Source organism: Rousettus aegyptiacus, unplaced genomic scaffold, assembly GCF_014176215.1.
Source record: "Rousettus aegyptiacus isolate mRouAeg1 unplaced genomic scaffold, mRouAeg1.p scaffold_m13_p_13, whole genome shotgun sequence".
In the NCBI taxonomy this organism is placed as follows: Eukaryota; Metazoa; Chordata; class Mammalia; order Chiroptera; family Pteropodidae; genus Rousettus; species Rousettus aegyptiacus.
This window is the reverse complement of record NW_023416288.1, coordinates 33855728-33879335: the sequence shown is the minus strand read 5'-3', so window position 1 is coordinate 33879335 and position 23608 is coordinate 33855728. Positions and strand designations below refer to the sequence as shown.

Below are 23608 nucleotides of genomic sequence, written 5' to 3'. Positions count from 1 at the left end.
GGAAAGAAAATAACTTCCAGATTAGCAGCTACCTGGAACATTTTCCCCCAGACTGTAGACCCCTGGGCTCTTACTGCATAAATTACTTCATGTCCCTTATACATGGTGAGTAGGGCAAAGGGGAGTGAAAGGAGCCTCGTGAGGGAGTGTAGGTCCTCCACTACCCCAACCCTGTTGCCGTAAGGAAGGGTGAGAGGTGCCGCCCTGATTCCCAGCGTGGACACATAACCTTCCTTTGTGTAAACAGGTCTCGGAACATTTGCTGTTAATGCTGATCCAGTACTTCCAAAATGCTATGTTAACATTTAAAATTTTTTAAAACGAAACTTCTTCTGTTAGAGATTTACTTTAATTTGGTCTTGCTCAGGTTTGGAAAGTCCTTTTTTTTTTTTTTTTTTTTTGGTCAGGGTCCAATATTGTAAAATTACTCCTCTCATCCTTGTAACTAGGAGGTCCCAAACGTCATTTGCCATAAGGTCACGTTTCCAATAATATATTCCAAAATTATGTGATGCTTTGCCGTATCCACTTGTATTTGTCAATGCCAACTCAGCAAGTATTCCTAGAACTGCCTGAGAAGAGCGAGTATGGTTCTCCAAAGGTTTCCTGGGGTTATTTGACACTGTGGCCAGCCATGGGGCTCCAGCCTCCTGGTCTGCACCCCGGGCCACGGCCCCGGTTCATTCCACTGTCTCAGGCCTTTCCTGCCAGGCCTTGGTCTCCCTCATCCTCTCTTCCTGCCACGTGTTTGTGAGTGATTTCTGCTGCCCATCCTGGAATGACTAGTTGTTCAAGCCCTTTGCCCCCTCCAAGGTCCGGCTCGAATCACATTTCCTCTAGGAACCCTAAGATCCCTAGTGTATAAGTAGCCTCTTCTCATTCTCCCGCTATACTTTGTACCCCAATAACCCAAGGTATAGGTGATGAATGCTGAAATAGCTATTTATATATCCATCTTCCCACCGCTCCCAGCCACAAGGTGAGATCCAAGATGCAAGGACTAGATCATATATATATATAAAAATATATATATATATTTTTTTAACCCACCAAGCACTGGCACAGTATATGGAACATAGTAAGTGTACTGAATAAAATTGGACTGCCTTAAATTCTCACTACGGTGTAAATGACTGATGGGCATACTCTTCTAGAATGTTTAAGAAAACTCTTCGGTAGGAATTTTTGCCTTAATCAGTGAACGATTTTTAAAGTTTCCACGAAATCACACAGGATGGGAATCTGAACGACGTCTGAATAGGTAAAGTGCCAAGGAAGCATGTGGATTCGTGACGAGAATCCCCACGATGCCCCCCACCAATCACTCCGAACAGCGTTACTGGCAGATTTTGCACAATATTAGCTTAATTTAACCAGCTATCATTTCCTCTTAAAAAAAAAAAAATAAGAAGGGGAGATAAGGGCAAGTAGAACAAAAAAAAGCCTTTGAATTAAAATCTTAGCTTTCCTTTGAACATCCAGATGATTAAATGAGATCCAGACGAGAGCAGGCAATTTCCAAAAAATAAAACCCAGCCAGGGGTATCTGCATTCCCTCATGCTTCTACTGGTCGCCCCATAGTAAAGTAAAGTAATGATTGATTCGGAGAGAATTATGGCTATTATAAACTGTAATCAGCGGTGGATGAGAATAATTACGCAAGGAAAGGGGAAAAATGCTGAAACATGGCCGAGCAGTGTTCTGATGGATGGGGAAGTCATTTCCTGGCTGTTAATGACTGATTTTTCAACAGCCAGCACAGAGGCTTTAATCCCAGAGGGGAGAAGGAGAAAGGAATGGCCGTATTATTAAGGATGCTACTGACTCAACCTTACCAGTTTTAATCTGAATATGGCTGGTGCCTGTCCCCTGGTCTGTCTCGCCTTTGTTCCTGCTACTACAGACATACCCTCTGGGGGTGCGAGTCAGGCTGGCTGTTATCTGACAGACATCAGAGAGAGGTAGGGTTGTAGAGAACCTCCTGATATCATGGTGGTGGGTTATAACAGCATCAAGGTATCACAGCGTTGTGCGCTGTTAGAACTGGAAGGACCACAGAAATCACCTAATCTAGTCTGCTTGTTTCATAGATAAGCCCAGAGAGGTGAAGTGACTTGTCCCAGTCACACAGCTGATGGGACATTTAGACTGAATTGGAAATCGCCCACACGGGACCAGAAGGGAGAGTGGCCTTATCAAAGAGGTGTGATGTGATCTCTGCAGGAGTTAGCTCTGCTAAATATATTTAAAAATTGGCATCAGCCTAGTCTCTTGCCCTCTGAGACAGACAGGCTTTGGAGTTTGATATTCTGCCTGCAAATGTTGTTCCTGGGTGAGGCAACAAAGGTCTGAGAGGTCATGGGCTTGTGGAATGATCTGTTGTAGTTTACAGACCAGCAGTGAGTCCTTTAACCAGTGACATGGACAGACACACACACACACACACACACACACACACACACACACAGACTGAGAGAGAGAGAGAGAGAGAGAGAGAGAGAGAGAGAGAGAGAGAGAGAGGGAGAGTCCTATTTATCTTATTATTTGCAGCCATAAAACAGGATAACTAATGGAAATAGATTAGAAGTCATAAAACTGTGTAAAGCAGGACAACCAAGAGTCAGTTGGTGACAGATACCCTCCTTCAGGGCCCTATGACTTTGAAGAGCCTTTTGAATACTTTCCTGAAGTCCTGGGTTTCTCTCTGGCCTCCAGCGAAGAGCCCCCAAAGCAGAGCAGTGCATAACAGTGATGGACATGTGACCAATTCTAGCGACCTCTTCCCCCTCCCCCACTCAGGGACAAATCCCACCAGAAGGAAAGGAAGAATCATCTTCTGAGAAAATATGACTGCTTTTGTGGCTAAATTATGTCAAGATATAAGATCAGGAATGTCCAGATGCTGTTTATCCCGTCTTAATTAAATTTGGACTTTTTCGGAGGAAAAAAATACCTCAGTTCCAGGAAAAGCTGTTTCAACTCCAAGGTTATTTAGACTCTGTCCTATGAAAACAAACATTTTAAACAAGATACCATCATTCCCGGATTCTTACCGTGAAGGTATTTTCTAGAGCAAACTCTCTTGAGCCGACATATGTCCTTGATAATATTCTATTCTGCACTGTTAAATTATCTCAGTTTTTTCCTTGTTCTCGTTTTTAGTTTCCTGAAATTATTTTCAACGGGATTGATTCCTTTTCAGGCGCATTTTATAGCGATGCTCTGAGAAATTATTTGACATCTGGCATTCTTCCCTCCTTCTTCAGGTACGCATATCTGACTTTTCTTCTAGAAAAACATGTGTCCCCCATTCCACGGCATCCCAATATGTCTACAAATCCCAGAGTGGTATTTCCCCCCACCCCACCAGCACCCCATGCCACAGCACCCCACCAGCACGTCACATGACCCCAAATGCAGAAGGGAGTGTGTGACCCTGAGGGGCCAGTCCAAGTCCTCTATTCACAAGCCAGAATGATCAGCTGTGAAACAACCCTCTTTCTTGGATTTGCTATGTGAAGGCCTCATCAATTTGGAACAGTATAACTGTAAGGAGATGTTTTTTGAGCTGCCTGCATTATTTTTCTAGCTATAAGGAAAAAGGGGGGTGGTGCTTATATGTCATCCAAACCCCCAGATCCAGTCGAACCTAGCTTTTTAAATCCCATACTTCTGGACTTCCCAGGTATGGGGACCAATGGACTCCCTCCTTTTCTATAAGCTAGGATGGACTTGGGTTACTCTTTTTTGTTACCCAGAGACCTGACAAAGACTAACACTTTTTCCGTGGGCCCACTCTGATTTAAATTTTGGCCGGAAAGTCCAGTATTTATTTTTGAAATTGAAATATTTATAATGAATTACCGTACTAGTAACAAAGGGCTATATAGTACATTATATGACAGAAAGTAGACGTGCGTCATGACTATAATTGGGATTTTCAAACCCGACTCATCTAGTTACAACCAATCTTTGAATCATATGTTTCGAATGAATGAATAAATGATTGAACAGACAGATGGGCTAAAAGTCTTCCAAATATCATCTACTGGGAGGCTCCCTCCTGCCAGTGACTTATTGCAATGAACAACTCTTTTTCCTAACCATGTACATACACACGCGTGCTCGCGCGTGCACGCGCGCACACACACACACACACACCCAAGGTGGCCCTATAAGGACAAACCAAACAAACAGTGAAAGCTCTCTAAAGAAGATACTCGCAATGATTATTTAAGAGAGAATGCCGTTTTCCCACAGGTAACACTGAAGGTGAAATCAAGTTTAAAGAACTCCAAAGGGATGCAGACACGTCAGAGGGGAAATCCAGGCATCCGGCTTGGCGCACCTTCACCTTTTCCTCTGGAGCCCAACCTTCCACGTCTTTGGAAATTAGGTCATTCACAACGAAACCCTCCGCTCCTTGCAGGCTCCGCCCTGCTCTGCACAAGCCACCCTGAACAGCACACGTGACTGAGGGTGCCAGCCCTGCGAGCAAGTGTGGAGGGTGAGTGATTGAGGCTGCCGGCCTAGGCGTCCCCAAGGGGGACTCCACGGGGGCCGCACAGCATGAGGGGCACCTGTGAGAGGAGGCACCAGGTGGTGGGTGGCGGAGCAGACAGTGTGGGGGGTGTGGCCGCCATGCCAGCAGACCACACCGGTATTCTGTATCCGACACTGGGCTTGCACTGTCTTGGATTAAACAGCCTGCTCTGTTCCCTCCGGTGAAGTGCAGTTTGTCACTTGGGAGGAGAACGAGGAAAGAGAAGCCCCTGGGCACAAATGCCAATTAAGCTCATTGTCACCATGGTGGCACATGGCTTCTGCTCTAAGCAGAGACATCCCCATTTGACTCTGTCAAGATGGCCATCTTCACAAAGAGGAAAGGGATGATTTTGTAACCATCACTTAACCCCAGAAAATGAGGACCGACCTCATCATAACTAGTGGGTATCTCTTTTTCTTTTTTCTTGTTAACCATCTGGGTGCTATGTATTTTTGTGGGTCAATTCTTTGTGTCGGTGGCACTTTGAAGTTAATTATTATACATATATAATAGTCATATATGGTCAGAGACACATGTGGCATATACATTATCCAAATTTATATATGTGCATGGTGCACGTATCTATATAAATATGCACACACACACACACACAGGCACACATACTGGTCTTATCCATAACCGTTGCTCTGTAAGTGGGTATTTAGTAGGCTTTTAAACAAATGGTTTAGTGATTTTTTTTTTGTTGGTAAAAATGAGAAGGCTCATTGCAGAAAATTAGAAGCAGAAAGTTGCAAAGGTAAAAGAAACACCACCGATAATCCCACTTAACAGAGAAACCTTGTGCTGTATCCATTCCTGTCTTTTTCATGCACCTTGCAGGGGGATCCCCGCTACACAGCGAAAACCCTACTTCGCACAGTTCTGCAAACTGCTGTTTCCCACTCAGCCTGTGGGAGGCAAGTTCTCTACCTTCGTCAAAACTAATTTTAAGCCTATCTCAAGCATTTCTTTCCAGGAGTCTTCAGTAAATGTGAGTATGATGTTCAGGTGGACTGGGGAGTGGGCTGCACCCCATGCCCTCTCTCTTTTAGACTGTTGCCAGGTCTACCCGAGAGAGCAGGTGAGTGGACAGGGTTTTGCGTACCTCCCTCCACAAACCCCCTCAGCCCAGCACCGTGTGGGGACCACCACTCACTCTGATCCAGAGAATGCCTCTCGCTTAGCCTAAAGCAAAGTGCACATCCCATGGCCCTGGCCCAGGATTGCCACGGGAGGCCAGGTAGAGAGGCGGCGCCAGAGGTGCCTGCAGACTTAGCCCTGACCTTGAGCGAACTGGTCCCTTCTGCCTCTCCGGGGCTTCGGCATTCTCAGTGGCTGACCAGTGGTCCCCGGGTGCTGGTGGCTATTGGCGATGGCTCCCTGCACAGAGTGTGTGTGATTCAATGAGAGGCAGGGGGATGAGCTGCCTGGGGGAAGAGTCTTGCCAAGTGGCTGAGTGAGTAATAGACCTTAGCAGGGGGCAGGAGCTCTGGGCTCAGCCACCCCAGGGTCTGGCTGCCCCCACTCCACCCCATAAGAACTTCGCCCTTTACCAGATCCCCCTCTATTTAGTTGGCTCCAGATGCACAAAATTCAGAAAAAAGAAAAAAAATCGAAAACCAGGATGGAGAACAAACATTGTGGAGAAGCCTCTTAAGGAAAGATTTAGACACAGAGACATTTTTATACTTTTTTAAAGCACCAATAAATTCCTTCTCATAAAAATGACAGGAAACCAATTCGGAATGAAAAAAAGAGAAACTTACAGACTCAACAAAGATACTTGAGAGCAAATGAATACAAGAGAAGAGCACTTGGCACCCGTGGCAGTGATGGAGATGAGAGGCTGGTCTGGCCTTTGCCGGCCCGGCTGGGAAGGGCCAGGGCATGCTGGGAACTCGACACCAGCAAACTCTCTCCCAGAGATCCGCCCAGCGAGGTGTTGGCTCAGACCTTGCCTCCCCTTTGTCCTGGGTCCGAGCAGTTGCCCACAGCCAGCAGGCGGGACTTCCTGGAGCACTAGGGCCCAGGTTTGAATTATGGGCCCCTGCGGGGGTCTGTGAGCCAGTGCCGGTCGGCCCTCCGTACCCACTGTTTGGGAATGTGTGACTCTGCACGAAGTTAATGAACGAGGCCCGTCTGTCTCTCTGTTCGTTCACAGTCAACTGTGAAACACTAATTTCTTTAAAAACTTCTACTTTCATTTTCTGTTCTCAATCCTTAGCTAAATCTGACATTTGACCGAATTAGTTTAAGATCAAAATGACCTGGTTTTTTGATTATAGAAGTAACACATTTTTATGCTCTACATTTGGGAAAATTGAGAAAAGTACAAAATATTTACCCATGCCGTTATTCAGAAATTACGTTCTTTTCTGTTTTCTTCCTTCCTTCTCTTCCTTTTTCCCCAATTGACCTGGGATGATACATACTGATTCTCAGAGCTTTTCTTGAATTTGGGCATTTTGAAAAGTATCAGGAGATGACCTATAAAACAGGATGTTACGGTTTGAAATGAGCAGCCTGCATCTCAGTGCTTCTCAGAGAGTCCTGCAGGAAATGTCACTGCTCGAGCTGGTTTACAAACTCTTATGACCTTATTTCATCCTGGAATATTTTATTTTATGTAACACACATTGCCATCCTGGGGAACTATGCTGAATACATGGTTTTGAACTTGCCGTTAACTTCTAAGAAATGTGAATAGCCCGCTCGCTGCTGGCCAGCTAGCTGAAGTCCCCAAGCCCTTCTATGAGGTTGCTGATTTAGGGGCTGGCCTCTGAAATAACATTGACCGTAATTCCAGTTCGATATATTGAATAATTTTATTATTGGCCTCCACTTACTGTTCTCTTAAAAATACTTCGCTGTTCTACTTCCTAATGATTACCACCATCATTATCATTAACGACATTTATTAAACATTTACTGCTTTTGGACACTGTGCTAAGACTTTTATGTGAATTATCCTACTTCACCTCACACCAGATTTATTAGGGAGACGATATTATTCTTCTCACTTATTAGATGAGGAAACTGAGGCTCAAATTGGTTGAGTAATGTGCTTGAGTTCAGTCAGCTTCTAGGAGGTTCAACTGGGATTTGAAATGCACGTGGTCTGTCTGATCCTAACCATGGTACACTATTCACTTCAAATACCTCAGTTCCAAGGTTCGCAAACATCCACAGACAGATTCTGTGTGTAGGTGGGTACATCTTAAGATCTTATGTACTTTTCCCTCAATATATGTTTAGCCCCAATCTATCTAATTATCTGGCTGACTTCCCTCTCTCCTCTGCCCTTTTCCTCGAGCAAGTATTTATTAAATTTCCACTACATATTATTAAACACTGAGTTAAATGTTAGAATGAAAATTTAGTCTAAGACAGGAACCCTTCCCTCGGGAGGCTGACAGTCTGGTATAAGATCCCCACGAGCAAATCAATGACTAAAACAGAGCACGCGTTTCTGTGAGAACTCGGAGGAAAAGCATCTAGATCAATGGGAGCCAGAGAGAAACTTCCAGGGATGGTGGCGGGGGTGGGGAGGTGAGTTTGAAAGGGTCGGTGTCCAAACCCCAGGCTGAGGATTGGCATTCCAAGACAGATGGGCGTGCTTGGGGCGCGGAGACAGGAGATGGACGAGGAGTGTGGGGAATCATCAGTGCTGTGGCTGGGCTGGGTGGAATGAAGAGCTGTGGGCCTTCGCAGGAGAAAGTCTAGAAGGATGGGGAGGGTCAGGTCTGGAGGCAGTCCTGCATGCCAAGCTGAGAGATGGTAGATACAGAGAGAAGGAGACGATTAGGTTAATGATTTAGAAAAACCCCTCCAGCAGCTGTGGGGAGGCTGCCTAAGGTGGAAGGATTAGGTATAGGGGTTGAATGAAGAAGCAGGAATTTGAGGGTAAAAATAATATGGAACCGCCCTAAGGCCGTGAGAGTATGGGTGGGCAAGAAGAGGGAGATTAGAGAAAAATGCAGGGCGTAAAATTGAGAGGAATTGATTGACTTTCAGATGTGGGGAGTGAGTGAGAAATAAAAATGGCCCCTGGGTGTCCATGGTGATGATGGTGGTGGGGACGGAAATGGCAGTGGGAGCAGAAAGGACAGAGTGATGGCTTGAGAGGATGGAGAGCCCTGGCCGCTGCGAACACCCAGCGAGAGACGCAGTTGGTGGCAAGGAGTCTGCGCATCCGGCTTGGACTGCTCAGTGGGTGACAGTGCCGTTCGGACAGTTTGGGCCTTCATCCGAAGAATGCTCTCTGCTATTTAACTTGTCCATCCTCTTAAAACTGAAACATTGATGAAAAAAACCATATTTTCATTTTATGTGCTCTAATCATAGTGAAATCTTAAATATGACAAAGTTGCTTTAGGATAAATGCTAATTTTTTGGTTATAGAAGTAGCGCATCTCTATTTCATACATTTAGAAAAATGGAGACAAGTATAAAATATTCACCCACACTATTACCCTAGAGAGATGGATTTGGAGGTTGTTCTTTCTTGGTCTCTTCATTCTCTTCCACCTTCTCTCCTGTTTCTCTCCTGTGTTTATTTTATTCAGTTATTTATCCATTTATTCACTGATTTATTCAACTGATGTTCAATGAGCATCAACTATATACCAGGCACTGTTGTAAGCATTGGTAACGCAGCAATAAACAAAATGGTATCTCAAGTTGCCTAAATTCAAATGGGTGTGATTTTGACAACAAATATGCAAATAAATGTTTGTTGGGTGGTACTATGTGCTATGGAGGGAAATAAAATAAAATAAAACTAGGTAAGGCTGTAAAGTACTAAATGGAGATTTGCCTTTTTCTCTCTCTCTCTCTTTTTTTTAATTAGTGAGACTTTTTGTTGTGGTGTGTGAGATATGTCATTTTATGTCAAATGATCTCAGATAGCTTGAGGCATTGAATGCAGCCAGGGAAGAAAAGGGGAGAGAGCCGGGAAGCAAACGCAGAGGAAGAAAGTTCCTGGGCAGAGGGCGTCAGGGGCGCCGAGGCCCTGGCGTGAGGACGACCTGGTGTGTCTGGGGACGGCCCATGTGGCACAGGACGAGGGACCGGAAGAGGAGTAGATGAAGTCGTGGAGGCAGAGGGGGGCCAGCTCAGAATGCAGAGGACGAATTCGTGGAAGGAAACGCAGAGGGCGGTTTTCGGAAGCTACTTAAACGTTCTGCAGCAAGCATGAGAGTGGTTTGGACCGACGGGGTAGTGAAGAGGTAAGAAGCAGTTAGACCCGGATCCATGTGGAAAGCCGATTGGAGGGATGTGCGAGGCAGGGGTCAAGGATAATGCCAAGGGTTTTGACCTAAACTGGAAGAATGAAGCTTTTGTTTGCTGAAATGTATTCTGTTTGGTTATCTATATCCCTGCATAGGTTTCTACATAGTTAAAACATAATTTTGTATCCTACTCTCCCCCTCTCACTTATTTCCCCTAAAAGCAGAAAGTCGAAGGAAGCCACACGGAAGACATACTCGTTGTTTACCTTCTTGCTTTTTTCTATCTTTATTCCCCCCTTTCCTCTTTTTCCTTGTCAGAAAACAAAATATACATGAATTAAGCCATGCATTCTGAATTTTGCTTGTGAGTGGACTTGGCTAGAAGCTGCACTTTATTTGAACTATGTGGCCCATGGCCAAGAGAAATAAAGTTTAATTAATGCTAATTTTTCTAATCCCTTTCTTTGCCTTTTCAGCAAAATAAAACTACCTTTGGGACAACTGGCAAAAAAAAGTTAAAACAGACACCACACTACTAAATCTAGCCACTGATATTATAGCAAAAATATTTTCCTGCATGGTTTGCACTGGGATGCACATGATAAAATATTTTATCTTGCTCCTTCCCCCTATCCAGCTTGTTAGAAGTGAGTCTAGAACTAGAATCCAAACTCTTGATTCCTACTACCCCAAGCTCTTTCTAAATCTTCATTTCAGACATTTTATAATATAAAATATTCTACCTCTATTGTACGTTTTCTCATGCAGATCATTCTCTCTCTCTTTCTTTCTTTTTTTTTTAAAGGAAGTCATTATTAATGATTTTGGAATCAGAAACTATTTTGAGAATTCAAAGATAGTTCTGTGCTCACTTTCAGAAATAGGCACATTCTCATAAATGCACGTTTGGTGTGCAAACTCAGGGAGCGTGGGCCACCTGAATGCTGTCCTAGGAGAGTGCACAAGCCAAGCCCAAAACTGCTGTTTAAAAGTTTGTTTAGAAATGTTGCTTTAAATATTAATGTCTTCTGCATGTCCAAATTATATTGTAAAAATATTCTCGATGGGCTCGTTCCACCAGCATTTTAACCACATTCTGATTCAGATTATGCTTCTTACTTTGGAAGCTACATTATCTTTTGGCTTCTAGACTTGAAGTGATTTTTCCTCAAGCCCTTGAAATGTTTTTTAAATGCATCTTCCAAAGGGTTCTAGTTTCGTGTCTATCCTCATCCAGGGAGATTGTCTTTATTTTATTTAACTCAGACTATTTTTGTTTTATAAACTTTCATATTTGAAGGACTGTGAGGTTAAATCTACCCCCACCGTGTGTTAGGCATTATTTCATCACCACGTGACAATTCTAAGCAGGATCCAGAGCTTGCACTGGCAGCCAGCGTCTGCAGTGGACATATTACCACCTCCGGATCTAGAAAGAGCCTCTTTGGGTTGTTCATGCAGGTCATTCATTCCGCCATTTGACTAGAGGACTATTTCATCTTTTCCTCCTTTCTCAAATTTCAGTGCCCCTTCCCCCATCCTCACCTGAGCTTAACACCTGATTTTCCATTTCGTTAATAAATTGAAGCGATCTGAAGAGAACCTTCACAGGCTCCTACGGCCATATCCTCCCATCTCCCTGCACCTGCACTGTGGGTGCCATGTGCCCTCTGGTCTGGACGAGTGAACCATCTAAGGTCGATCCCTCCACCTGTGTCCGAGGTCTTCTTCCTTCTCTTCTACTAAAGGCCGTAGCTCCAGTGATCTCCTCTTTCTACTCAAGCATCAGTTTTTCTCGCTATATTGGATCGTTCACAGCACAACGCTATCACAATCTCTCCCACTGTACAACAAAGCGAAGGACACTCTCTTGATCTCACATCACCTCTAGCCATGGTCAGATTTCTCTGCTCTGGGTTACAGCAAAACCCCTTGGAAGCGATGTCTCTACTCTCAGTGCCCACTCCAGCCCCTCTCGCTCCTCTCATTCTCTTTTGAATCCTTTCCAGCCAGGGTTTCACTCCCGCCACTCTGCAGAAATGGCTCTGGTCAAGGTCACCTGTGAACACATTGGTCGCAACGATTTGCCTAGCCTCAGGTGTGCCACCTATTGCCCCTCTGAGACCTGTTTCCGAAATGCATATTTGCAAAAATCTCAGGTTTTCACAAAGGGAAGGAAAGAAGTTCTCCCCCAGTACTCCGAATTTGATACTGCTATATGTCTGGTCTCTGTTTCGTACAGTACGATTTTTATGAGATAACTGAACCCACACAATTGAAAATATAAACTTTTCTAGGTCTCCACACGGCAATTACCCAGTAACTCTGGGCTGTGTAGGCGGAGATGGAGGAACTTGAGATGTTCTGCTTCTCCCCTCCCCTCACCCCCATCCCCCTACCCCCCGCCCCACGTTTCCTTACACTTTTGGCTTCAGTCGGAATTACTTGGCCTTGAAGGACGTGAGCACTTGTCTCAGTGTTTGCTTTCTCTTTTCCTGGAGAGAAGGGCCCAAGGTCTAGAATGTCACATATTTTATTTCAAAGCAAAATACATACATGAGAATGAAGTCTTAGGCGCAGAGCAAGCTGCACCCTGTCTTAACAGATGGCCATCGAAATGGTGTCTTCATGGGTCCTGGGGGAGATGACTGCGCATCAGACCCCCAGAGGAAGCTCGGAATGGACAAGACAGGGCTCTGGGGGTGGAGGGAGGCATTCCTAATAGATCTGCATTAGGAGGGACTGCTTAATAAGTGACTCACGATTTATTGCAGTGGGATATGTATGTCTTCCTCACCGACCAGGAGGAGAGAAAAGGCTCTCAATCCATCTTTTAAGAACTCAGACTATTTCTTCTTTGTCTCCTCATGGGGCATTCTCCATTCTATCTCCTTCCAGAATGAAAGGTTCATTTATTTCCCTAGATAAGGTCTGAATAAGGGCAAGATATAATTTAAATGCAGTCAGGCTTAAGATAAATCAGTCATAAAGAGGCAATTATTTTATATTAAATCTGTGTCCTTTCTAAAAAGGAATTTGTATTTATCAATTAACTCATTTTCGCCATTTAATTTTTCTAAAGGAGATCATGAACTTGAAAAAAAAATCATTCTTTTTTTTTCTATTTGTAGAAAGATTTAGATAGCTTGGGGGTACATATTATATTATAGTGCTTTTTCATCAACATTTCCTAAATAATATTAACAAATGCTGTAGATCTAATTTTTTCTTTCAACAATTTTTTTTTTGTCATACATTCTAGATTATTAGATTAGTAATAGGAATGAATAGCAGGAAACTGACCAGAGCAAATAATTAAATGTCATTTACGATCAGAGTCGAGATTGAATTTCGGGCCTACCAATGCATGATCTGAGGTTTTCTACTTAATCTTGCAAAATCTCGATTTCCTCAACAGGAAGACGGGGGCACCAATGGCATGTGATTGTAGTAAATATCCACGGCTTTGCCTGTCTACCATGCATTTCCTCTTCTAGACCATGTCATTTCCGTTTTTCTCAGGAACTATCCCTACCCTGTTCTCTAACTGTCAAGTCCTGGTGGAGCTCAACTCCCTCTAGGCTTAGGGTTGGGCACGTGACTCGAAACTCCAGTCAGGGACCCTATTTCTTTGGCCACAGAGAAACAACAATGTGCATGTGTCCTGAGCTAGACCTGTGACTTTTGCCAATGTTACTGGAAAATCAGTACATGCTCCCCAGCCGCACTGACGGAATGGAAGCCTGGGCTGTGGGTGCCCAATTCTACAACTCTATAAGGGATTTTTCTTGAGACTAAAACCAACGAAGTAAAAAGCAAAGTCAAAAAAAAAAAAAAAAAACCAGGGGGAAGGGAAGACAGTGTCCTAGAGATACATCTGAGCTGCTGGCTCCGGCTATCCCCCAAGTGCAACGCAGCTCTGGAATTCTTAATTGTGTAAACAAACAAACAAATCATGTTTTCAAAAGGCAATCGAAGTGGTTTTCTGTCGCTTGCAACCAAAATAATTTTGGACCCCTAGAGCGGGTTAAGTCAGGACGGGGCATGGAGTGCTGTGGCTTCTCATTCTCCTGGCCAGGAAGCTGGTGACCAGTGTGGTGGCAGCGCCAACCGCTGTGGGCATTGGCAGCTCGCTCAACATGTGCACCTGCTTGCCTTCCGGACATACGTTAGAACTGAAACTTGTGGCCTCTGTGATTGGGTGAGCTCGTGCGACCTACCTGTTCTGGCCAATAAATTCTGAGCAACATCGAGCACTTAGTTGCTGGTGCAAGGCTCTCCAGAACATTCCTTGCCCACATCACGGTGCCCCACAACGTTCGAGATGCCAGGTGTTCCATCGCCCTGGATTCCTGAGTGTGGATGACGAGTGGGGCCTCCCCTACTGACTAGCAAGGGGCGCGAAGCATAAAGAAGGATAAAGCTTAGTAGCTGTCAGCCTCTGAGATTTTTTGGAGGTCAGCGAATGTAGTGCAATTTAGTCTTTCACAGCTCATGTGCCTACAGTATCTTGGGATTTAAACCATATTCCTATCAAAGCCCAAACCTTAAGAGACGTGGTAGGAAATGTCAGGATTATATCTTGCAGGCCTTACAAGAAAGAAAAGCTTTCCTCCAGTCTGGCCCAACTGTAAGCATGATGGGGAGGAGGAGGAGGAGGTACTACTTTCTTAGGAGAAGCCCTATTAGCCCGTGGTTAGCAGTGCCAGATGGCCGAAAGGCAGATATCAGATCCTCTTCCCTAAGTCACACTTCATACAAGCAAAGGCAGGAAAAGAAGCTGGGAACTCAGGGGAGGGAACCCTGGGATCTGGGAAAAGCCTGACTCCGGTTGTTGAGGGCTCCCAGCTGACAAGGGGGGGACTATCAGACTTCATTGTGCTGAGCCATCCACTGGACCGACTTCTGGGGACAAGCAATGGACTGGCTGTGGCTCCCACCCTTGGCCGCTGTTCAGCATTGCCCAGGGGCCGAGCCTAAAATGAGAATACGAAGGCGCGTTGCTAAGGGCAGAAGCTCCGAGGCCTGGATCTGTATTCGAGACACCACATATCGGCGGAGTTTTGCTTAAGCAACATGACGTAGGTGTTACAAAGCGTGGACCGTGGCGTTGGTTTGGCTGCTTTCGATCCCAACTTCACTAGCTGTGTGACTTTGGGCAAGTTATCTAACCTCTCTCTGCCTCCATCTCCTTCTCTGCAAAAAAAAAAAAAAAAAAGGCGATAGTAGTAGCATCTACCTCATGTGGTTCTTTTGAGGATAATATATGTGAAGAGCTTAGAAGAGTGCCTGCCTGAACATAGAAAAACACTCAATAAATGTGTTAGGTACAAGATCAGTATGAGCCAAGATCATGGACAGATGGTTTAAAGCAACTTGAACTACCAGAGAAAGCCCAGCTCGGCATTCAAATGTAGGCTTGTAACTGCTCAGCCCCTAAGGTGAGCAGACTCCGGCCCACACTAACAGGAAGTGGGCTGCTACAGGGGGAATGCAGCCTCTGGAAGGAAATCTCTTCCCTAAGCTGCTCTCGCATGGGTCATGATGGACAGTGCACAGGAGGGAGCCTTCCAGAAAGCAGAACTAAGTCGGGGCAGCCAGGCTGACGGATCCTACAGCTCACCTCACCTTCAGGGTAGCCAGGACAGGCTACTCTTGTCCAGTCTGAGGTACCACTAGTTTTAAATAGTGGCAACTGTATGTTGTTGTTTTTTCTTTCCTACATGAAATATTTGTATTGCAATTACTCTATTTTTCTTATACCATTGACTACTGGGTGTGATCTGGATTTGCAAACATGGGGAGTAGAGCTGAGTGTGGCGATAAGGGTCAGAGAGAACGGAACTGCTCTGGTTGATAGGGGGAGAGAGAAAGATGTAGGTTTCCTGGGTGTGGAAAGGCACTGAGAGGCTTGTGAGATAATGCGAGCCTGTAGACGGAATAAAGAAGTTCTAAAAAATGCTTAGGGGGTGGAAGATGGGTTAAGGGAAAGAGGTCAGAAATGATAAGAACAAGGTTGCATAATAATTAACTAAAAATGGTTCCTCTGTTGCAATGAAACCCCACTTCTGCCTCCTCAAGATGAACATTCGGTGTGTCTGCTGCCCACGAGGGCCCTTGCCAGCAGATTTTGTGGAGATTAAGGAAAAGCTCAGTTCTACATCAGGGTCAACATGGACACACATGAGGACACGTATAACTGAACGATTAGGTAGAGAAGCCCTCAAACCCCAAACAATTATCACCCAGCTACTTAAAATTAATAGAAATGCAAAAGGAAGGCCTTGGCGAAATGGAGTTGCCATCCCATCTTATCTGGATTTTATGGGACAGGGAGGCTTCAGGTGACGATGGGCTTCATGTTTTGTCAGGTGTCGAAGCCTTGTTGAGATGGGAATAGATTTCCAATAAGTTTCCGCTTTTCCAGAATGAAGAAAATGTCAACGAGTGAAGGCAGGAATGGAAAGTCCTTATGTTTGCACAGCCCGAAGCTGGTCGGGCTCTCCTGGAGCCCTCCTGACTCCCTGGAAGTTGGACAACGCATGTCTGGTTTGAGCGGGCAGCTGCGGCCTGGGTTATGCCCTTGCCTTTTCTCCTTTCTAACATTTCCATTTGTCTTCAGGTTTTATCTCATACCCCAGAGGAACCTTCCATGCTTTTCTATCAAAACAGCTGAATGACCATTTCCATCAGGGTTGACGAGTTCTCAGGTTTAAAGGCAAATGGCCCGTGAGTCGCCCTGACCAAGCTGACAGTCTTCGGCATGTGACAGATGATTTTCTCATCTGATTTTGCTGAACCGCCTTGTACAAGAGGTGCATGATAGGTCACTGGAGGTCAAAAGCCGGCAGCAGTGCGCTGCCTACGCTGAGACAGGCATAAGAAATTCATCTCATATCCGGTCATCTGGGACCAGGGGAGGATCTGACACAGGGATTGAGAACAGCTACCAGGGAGCCTGTTCAAGAGGAAACCAAGCCTGCCTTCACCCCTCACACTCACGGGGCTCCTTCCATGTTTATGAAGCATTTTCACATACACTAGAAACTCTCTTAACCAACCTCTACTCGGTCTGCCTGCCAGGCCAACGGACCCCCACTGCCCTCGCCATAAAACACGCAGGCTGAGGACCACCTCACATTGAACACTCTTGACTAAAAATCAACTCCCCGATTCAAGGTCTTTGCAAACTCCAGGCTGAGATCCAGGAGTATGCCACAAAAATAATTTAGGAGGTTACACCCAGAATTTTTCGATAAATAAGTGGAAAGCAAATAAGTAGTAAAACAGAAGAAAAAGGCTGTGGTATATAGTTATCCTTTTCTATATTTCTCCGCCATAATGAAAGTTTCAGTTAACACATCGTCCTCAGGTTGCGACCAAGCTAGATGAAAAATGGCCTCTATTAAACATCCATCCCAGTTGACCCGGAGAGTCAAGCAATGCAGATATTAGTATCCTCTTCTGCAGATGAGGAAATCGAGGCCCGGAGGAAGTAGGGGCAGAGTGAGGCCAATCGAGGAACGTGTGGCAAAGCACAGTTTAGTAATTTTTTTTTCAGCTGAGCAATAATCCATTATATTTAACTTTAAAAAAAAAATTTTAAGTATTTCCCTAAAGTCAAAAATGTAAACAAAGATAAAGTCCTCTCCTTTAGTTAATGATGTCCCTGGTGAAGGAAGCACTTATCAGCTCTCTGGTTCCATGTTATTATTGCTTCTGTCCATATCCCATTTTTCTACTGCAACCAAAACCATTCACGGCTACATCACAACAGAGTTTAATATCACAGGTGTCACTGGTAGATATTCAAACACAGTGAACCAGCATGGTCGATATTCAAACACAACAAAGCAGAAAACGATTAATCGCACAGACATTAATCCTGTGACCAGTGATACTAGTTCAGTGATTCAGTCAGTAGCTGCTCTGCTGTCTACTAGGTTTCAGGCACTGTCCTAGTTATACTGGGAAGCAGGGAAAAGTAGAACAAATGCAAGTTCTGAACCTGAATTCAGAACACCGAGGCTCAGATGCTTGTCCTTCCACATCGCTCTTCAACCGTAATGAAAATTTTGCATTATCTACACATGTCGGATATGCTGTTAGATTAAGTCTGAGTGACACCCCTCTTAAATCTTGGGAGGAAATGTTAAAAATCCAAGCGCGTCAATCCATACAGCTTTACAAGGGTCTTGAGGTGATACAGTTTCTTAAAAGAAATGGGTTCATTCAAGAAAGACCACGGGAAACCCCTACTGGCAAATCTACTGGTTAGCTACTACATGTCTATGCATTGATGATTCAACGATAAACAGGACCCATTCAGAAGATGATTGCAAATCAGAACCCCAGGCTGCCCTCATGAAGCCACAACTCAGAAGGAAAGACAGACTTTCAGTAAACAATGACACCAGGAAATAATTATGACTGCGATAGAACTATGAAGGGGAAGGTCAGGGCGGGGGGCAGGGGGAGGCCATGTAGGGAACTGGAGGGTTAGAAGTCACCTTCCCGAGACTGTCTTTAGTCTCTTTCCTCATCCATAAAATGGAGATAGACATAACTTCCTTTCTTATTGTCCCTTAAGAGGTTTCATGAGGTGCAAATAAGAGATTAAATCTGAAAAGTGCTCTACACGTGAAGGTATATTATCAGAAATAGTCTCTGGCTCAGTCCGTGGTCCAACGGTACTTAATAATTTGTAAGAGAATAGAAAGACAGGTTAGACTGAGAAATAATATATTTATGGAACATTAAATCGATTATTTGGAGTAAAATAAATTATATATTCGAATAGCTAGAAGGTTTAGAAACTTACTTACCTGTTTTTGCTTTGGACTACAGCTAACATTTGTCGAGAACATTCCTAAATCTGCTGAGGGCTTTTCTTCCCTCTCGCCCCCTCACACCTGAGTCCTGAGCAGAAAAAAACGGCCTTGCTCCCAAGCCCAGCCAGGGTCGAGTTCTATTCTTAGTTTCTGGACATCACCCATTCCATTGCCGGACGTTTGTACTGGGCACTTACTCCTTCGTCAGCCCTTTCCTGAGAGCTCTGTGCGATGTGACAGAAGTCATCTCAGCATTTTCCCATTTCCCCCAGCCCTAGTCTTACCTCTTTTCCCTCACTCCTGGCAGGTGAACTTCGGTCCCCTCAACCCTCCTCCAGCTCTCCTATTTTTCCTGAGAAGAACAGAGCTGCATGGACTGCAGGAATTCGTTCCTCCTCGACATAACTCCCGTGTCTCCTTCTCTGGAACCTGTCTCAGAAGCGTCTCGCTTCCCTCCTGAGCCTAACCCCTGCCCATGCCTTCTTGACTACAGACTCTGTCCTTCATTTATCCTGTCAGACTCTGCCTTTTGCCCCTGCACAGTGGGTCTCCTCTACTTTGGAGAGAGAATAGCTGTTGACCCCAGGGCATCTTCACCCCATTTCTGTCTCTGTCATTCTCTTGGGGAGTCCTCCGCGATGCCGCCTCCTCACCCTCTGCCTCCTCCAAGTCTGGCTCCCGCCTCTTCTGCTCCTGCCACTGCCCTCGGAAAAGTCTCCATGACTCTCTAACACCAGATCCAGGGTGTTTTCTCCTCCTCCATGACAAGAGCAAGAGTGTGTGAAGCCAGAACCAAAGACTCAAGCGATGCAGAGGATCAGCAGAGAGCCAAAGGGGACTGGATCAAGAGTGTGGGTTCACCCATGGCCCCAAGTTCCTTTCTTTCTCTCCTTGGAGCGTTCGTCAATGGGTACCTCTGTGCAGGAGCACGAGGTCTGCACTTCAGCCCTGGCCTTTCCTTAATCACTAGGGACCATTAGGTCGTTGGCATTACAATTTATAAAGTAGTTTCTGAATAGACTGCACAACTTGCACGGCTTCCAAATGTTCTTTCTGGTATGTCATCAAAACTTTAGGTCTTAACTAAAACACACCACCCAAGGCCCGTGAGGCTCCTCATTCCATTGAATATGACCACTGCTCGCCACTGGACATACATATCAAGTACGTGCTATATATACCAGAAGGTAAAGAATTTTACTTAGAAATGTGTGGGAAGAAATCAAACCGGTCTCCACAGAGTAAGTGCTCAAAACACAGGAGCCCTTACGAGTATTAATGAGCACACAGGTGAGAGGAGAAACTTTCGCCTCATGGCTTCATTAATCATTTGGCCTGTTTTCTCCACTTTTCTAGTAAGGGGGGGGGGTAGGGGGAATGGTTTGCAGTAATGATTGCCAAGAGAATACAATAAAAGAGCAGATTACTCTCTCTTCTAATACGCAAGAAATGAGAAACACCTTGTGCTTGCCTGGCCTCCCCGGGGCCATTATGCGGTCGAGTTCTTTTTCTTGACCATCATAACGTCAGTGTGAGACCAGCTGTGCGGCCGCCCACCCCCGACCCCGGACTGGACTAAACCACTGAAGCGGCCATTTCTTGGACCCACTATTTCATCATCGTGGACATGATCTGAGCCTCAAAATGTGGACCATACATTGTGTGGACTGAAACGTCTGTATGTAAAGGAAACACAGAAAAATTATAACGTTCAGTTTCAGCGTTTTCGCTGAGGGCAAACCATTCAAACTTTGTATATCTCAGCGTAGTTACAAAATAACTCTGTCTAGTTATGAAATACCTCAATTTTTCTTTTGATCGATTCAGGATTCCAAATCACTTTCTCGGTCAGCTGGAGAATCCCCCAAGGTCTAGGGGAACAGGTAACCTAGCAACGGGTGTGCTTCTAAACAACACCTTTCTTTCACCTTTTGATACCATGAAGCGCAGAGCTACCCCTTATCTCCCTCTTTGCAAATGGCCCCGAGGACGCTCAAGCTCATATTTTAGCCTGATGCTGGTTAGCAAAGTGTCTGGCCTGTAGACACTAGCGAAATGCAAGGTCTGCATTTTATACCGAACCTAACCCTCGGTGTCACTTAAAAAAAAAATTTTCTTTTTTTACCTTTTCTCAATTCCCCCACACTCCCTTTTTACCAATCACGTGATTTCGTTTTTGCTCTTTACAGCCTTTAGAATTATGCAAGCTACCACAAATTATACTAAAATAAAATCCGAACGTTTCAACATGGCCAGGAAAGCAACCCCTCTCTCATTCAGCCCCTGGTCACTCTCCAAACGCCGCCGCCCCGTGCGCTCGCCGAGCGCCGTCCTCTCCCGGGCGCTGGCGCTTGCCGTTCCCTGTGTCTGCCACGCTCCCACGCTCTTCTCCCCCGACAAGGCCGCTGCTCCAACGGCCTCTCCTCACACAGGCCGCTCCTGTCCGCCACCCCCGAAGCGGCGCCTTCTGTCCCCTTCGCCTCCTCCCCTGCTTTACTTGTGCGGGATCCTTTACCGCGACCTAATGTTATAGAACATCCTATGCCAGGCAGCTGGGGGCGGGGGCGGGGCTGGTCATGGGCACAGACTTGGGAATCGGGCCGGTTCATATTCCAGCTTTTCTACTCACCAGTCGTGTGACACTGGACAAATGACTTCACCTCCCTGTGCCTGGGAGTCTCCGCCTGTCAAGGAAAAACATACACGATCACACCTGGCACATAGTAAACGCTAAGCACATAATTCGTGGATAAATTAATTAAATAATTACTGTTGACTGTCTAACCCCCACTCGGTCTGTCCTACGCATCGCTAGAGTCTTCGGTTAAAGAAAAATGCCGGATGTGTGTCTGGCGCTTGAATATCTGTTGAATAAATTCCTTTTTGGGGTGAGGTGAGGGTGTTAAAAGTTAAATAAATACAGTCTAAACCTGAGGTTGAAGAGAAAGAACACTGGGCTAAGGTCTGGAAAACTGAGATTTCAGTTCTGGCTTTGCCACTTAGGAGCCTGCTGACTTCAGGCCAACTAGTGAGGATCTGCTCACGTCAACGACAAAACCAGAAAGGGACAAGTCTACTCCACCCCAGAGGCGCAGAGAGAGCAAACTAAGGATTTTACACACCTGGACCTGTTCCACAGATAGAAGCTAAAGTGTTCCCCGAGGGAAAAAAAAAAAAGAACGTGTCTATTAACAAGTCTACGTGGCGGGCTCTGGGAAGATGGAGACTTAAAAGACTGTTTCGGCAGCGCGGAAGGAAGTGACGAAGTCTCAGGAAGACAGAAGAGTGATCGGTTACGATAGAGTGCTGCCCGCTCTGGTGGAAGCAAGTTTTGGAAGCACAGAGGAGAGGCGCCTCTAGGTGTGACCAGTCATCCAGGTGGGGAGAGGCATTCTAGACAGAAAAAGTGTGTGTGGAGCTGTCTTCATAGCACATTTCAGGAACTTAAGGTAGCACAGCATGGTGGGCACGTATGAGAGGAAATGGCAAATGGAGATGCAGGACAAGTAGTCAGGGGCCAGATCTTATAGGGCGATGCTAAGGTCCTCCTCCTCATCCTTCTATTTCTCTCTTAAAGTGGACTGAGCATCCACTGGAGCTCAGAGATCCTTCTTGTTCTTTGAGAGTTAAGCTGAGGAGCAGCCTCTCCAACTGGATGGAGGCGGACTCACTGTCTCGGCGAGCTTATTGCTATGAAACCCAGAGAGTGTCCTGGGGTCATTTTTGAACAATCTTTTTGTTTCTAAAACTCCGTATTCGCACATTAGGGCTTCCTGAAATTAAAGCCTTCACCTCTGAGCAAACCCAAAATAATGAGACCATCAAACAACAAGTTATGTCCAAGTGGCAAACATAAGCCCAAAGGATCCTTACTTATATCATGCTGCAGAAATGGCTGCCCACAGTATGCCAGGTGAGGAGCTGCTCCCTGCCCTCCCCGCCCTCCTCATAGGAAGCATTCCCATAATATCTACCACATGGAAGACTCCTGGGAGCTTGCTCATCAGGCTCCTTCTCATTGTGCCCTGTGGGCTCCGGTTGCCTTTAAACCCCATCCGTGCCTACGTATACTCTTCATACCTCCTTATCCGCCCCCGATAGGGGAAAGACTATAACTGAACATGCTCCCTCTGGATTTGTCACATAGCTGCTTAATGTGTTGGGTCAGTCAAGCATCCTTGCAGTCCAATCTGCTATTGAGTGCTGAGAAAATCAATTTCTTAGGTAATAAAATTAATTTCTTAGTAACCAGATGAGTCTGCATTATCTATCACACAACTGTGCCAAGGTATTTCAAAAGATCTACAAAGTGATGATAAAGTACCTACTCATTATAGGTTAATAAACTGATAGCATAAGACATTTATTCATTTTCATATAAATGTAGTGGCTACCCGTTACTGTGATTTATTTTCCAAGTTTAGTCTCATGTGCTTAAATCGAGAAGTTACAACATAAAAGGTTTATCTTTATAGCTGTCGTTGGTGTCATATTTATATACATGCTACATTCACCAACACTTTAACAACTGAGTAGCAATATAAATTGAATAACGTTAAAGACTATATATGTTTCCGTCTAGTACGAGACTACATTCATTTATATTACAACCTCATTTCTGTAAAGGGTTGACTGCAGCAGAATAGAATCCGGATAGATTCAAACGTTGCTCCCCGCCCCCCCCTTTCCTACTTGAAGCACAAAATATCATTTTATTTCCTTTCCTGTTGCTATAAAAATAACTTCAAAATTAAATGGAAAAGAATGGTAAAAGTATATGCATAATGAATTGTTTGTTGGAGAGTTAACTTTTACTCACATCTGCTGGATTTCTGTTCACAATTCCAATATTTCTCTACATTTTTGGAAGAGTGGGGCCCCGCCTCCCACAATAATCATTGGTAGTGGAAGTTTCGCCATCAGATGAACTTAGATTTCAAACTGCTGTGTGGTCTACCAAAAGCCTTTTCATTTTCTAAGCCTCAGTCTCTTCACCTAA

The 23608-nt window shown here is 45.1% G+C and overlaps 1 long non-coding RNA gene across 1 annotated transcript in view; it reads right to left on the bottom strand.

The window, feature by feature from the left end:
* Window positions 1–23608, bottom strand: part of LOC107518130 — a 389106-nt gene that overhangs the window by 101000 nt on the left and 264498 nt on the right. The window contains exon 6 of the long non-coding RNA XR_004953935.1: window positions 21239–21293. This is a non-coding gene — a long non-coding RNA (uncharacterized LOC107518130). The remainder of the gene's footprint in view (window positions 1–21238; window positions 21294–23608) is intronic.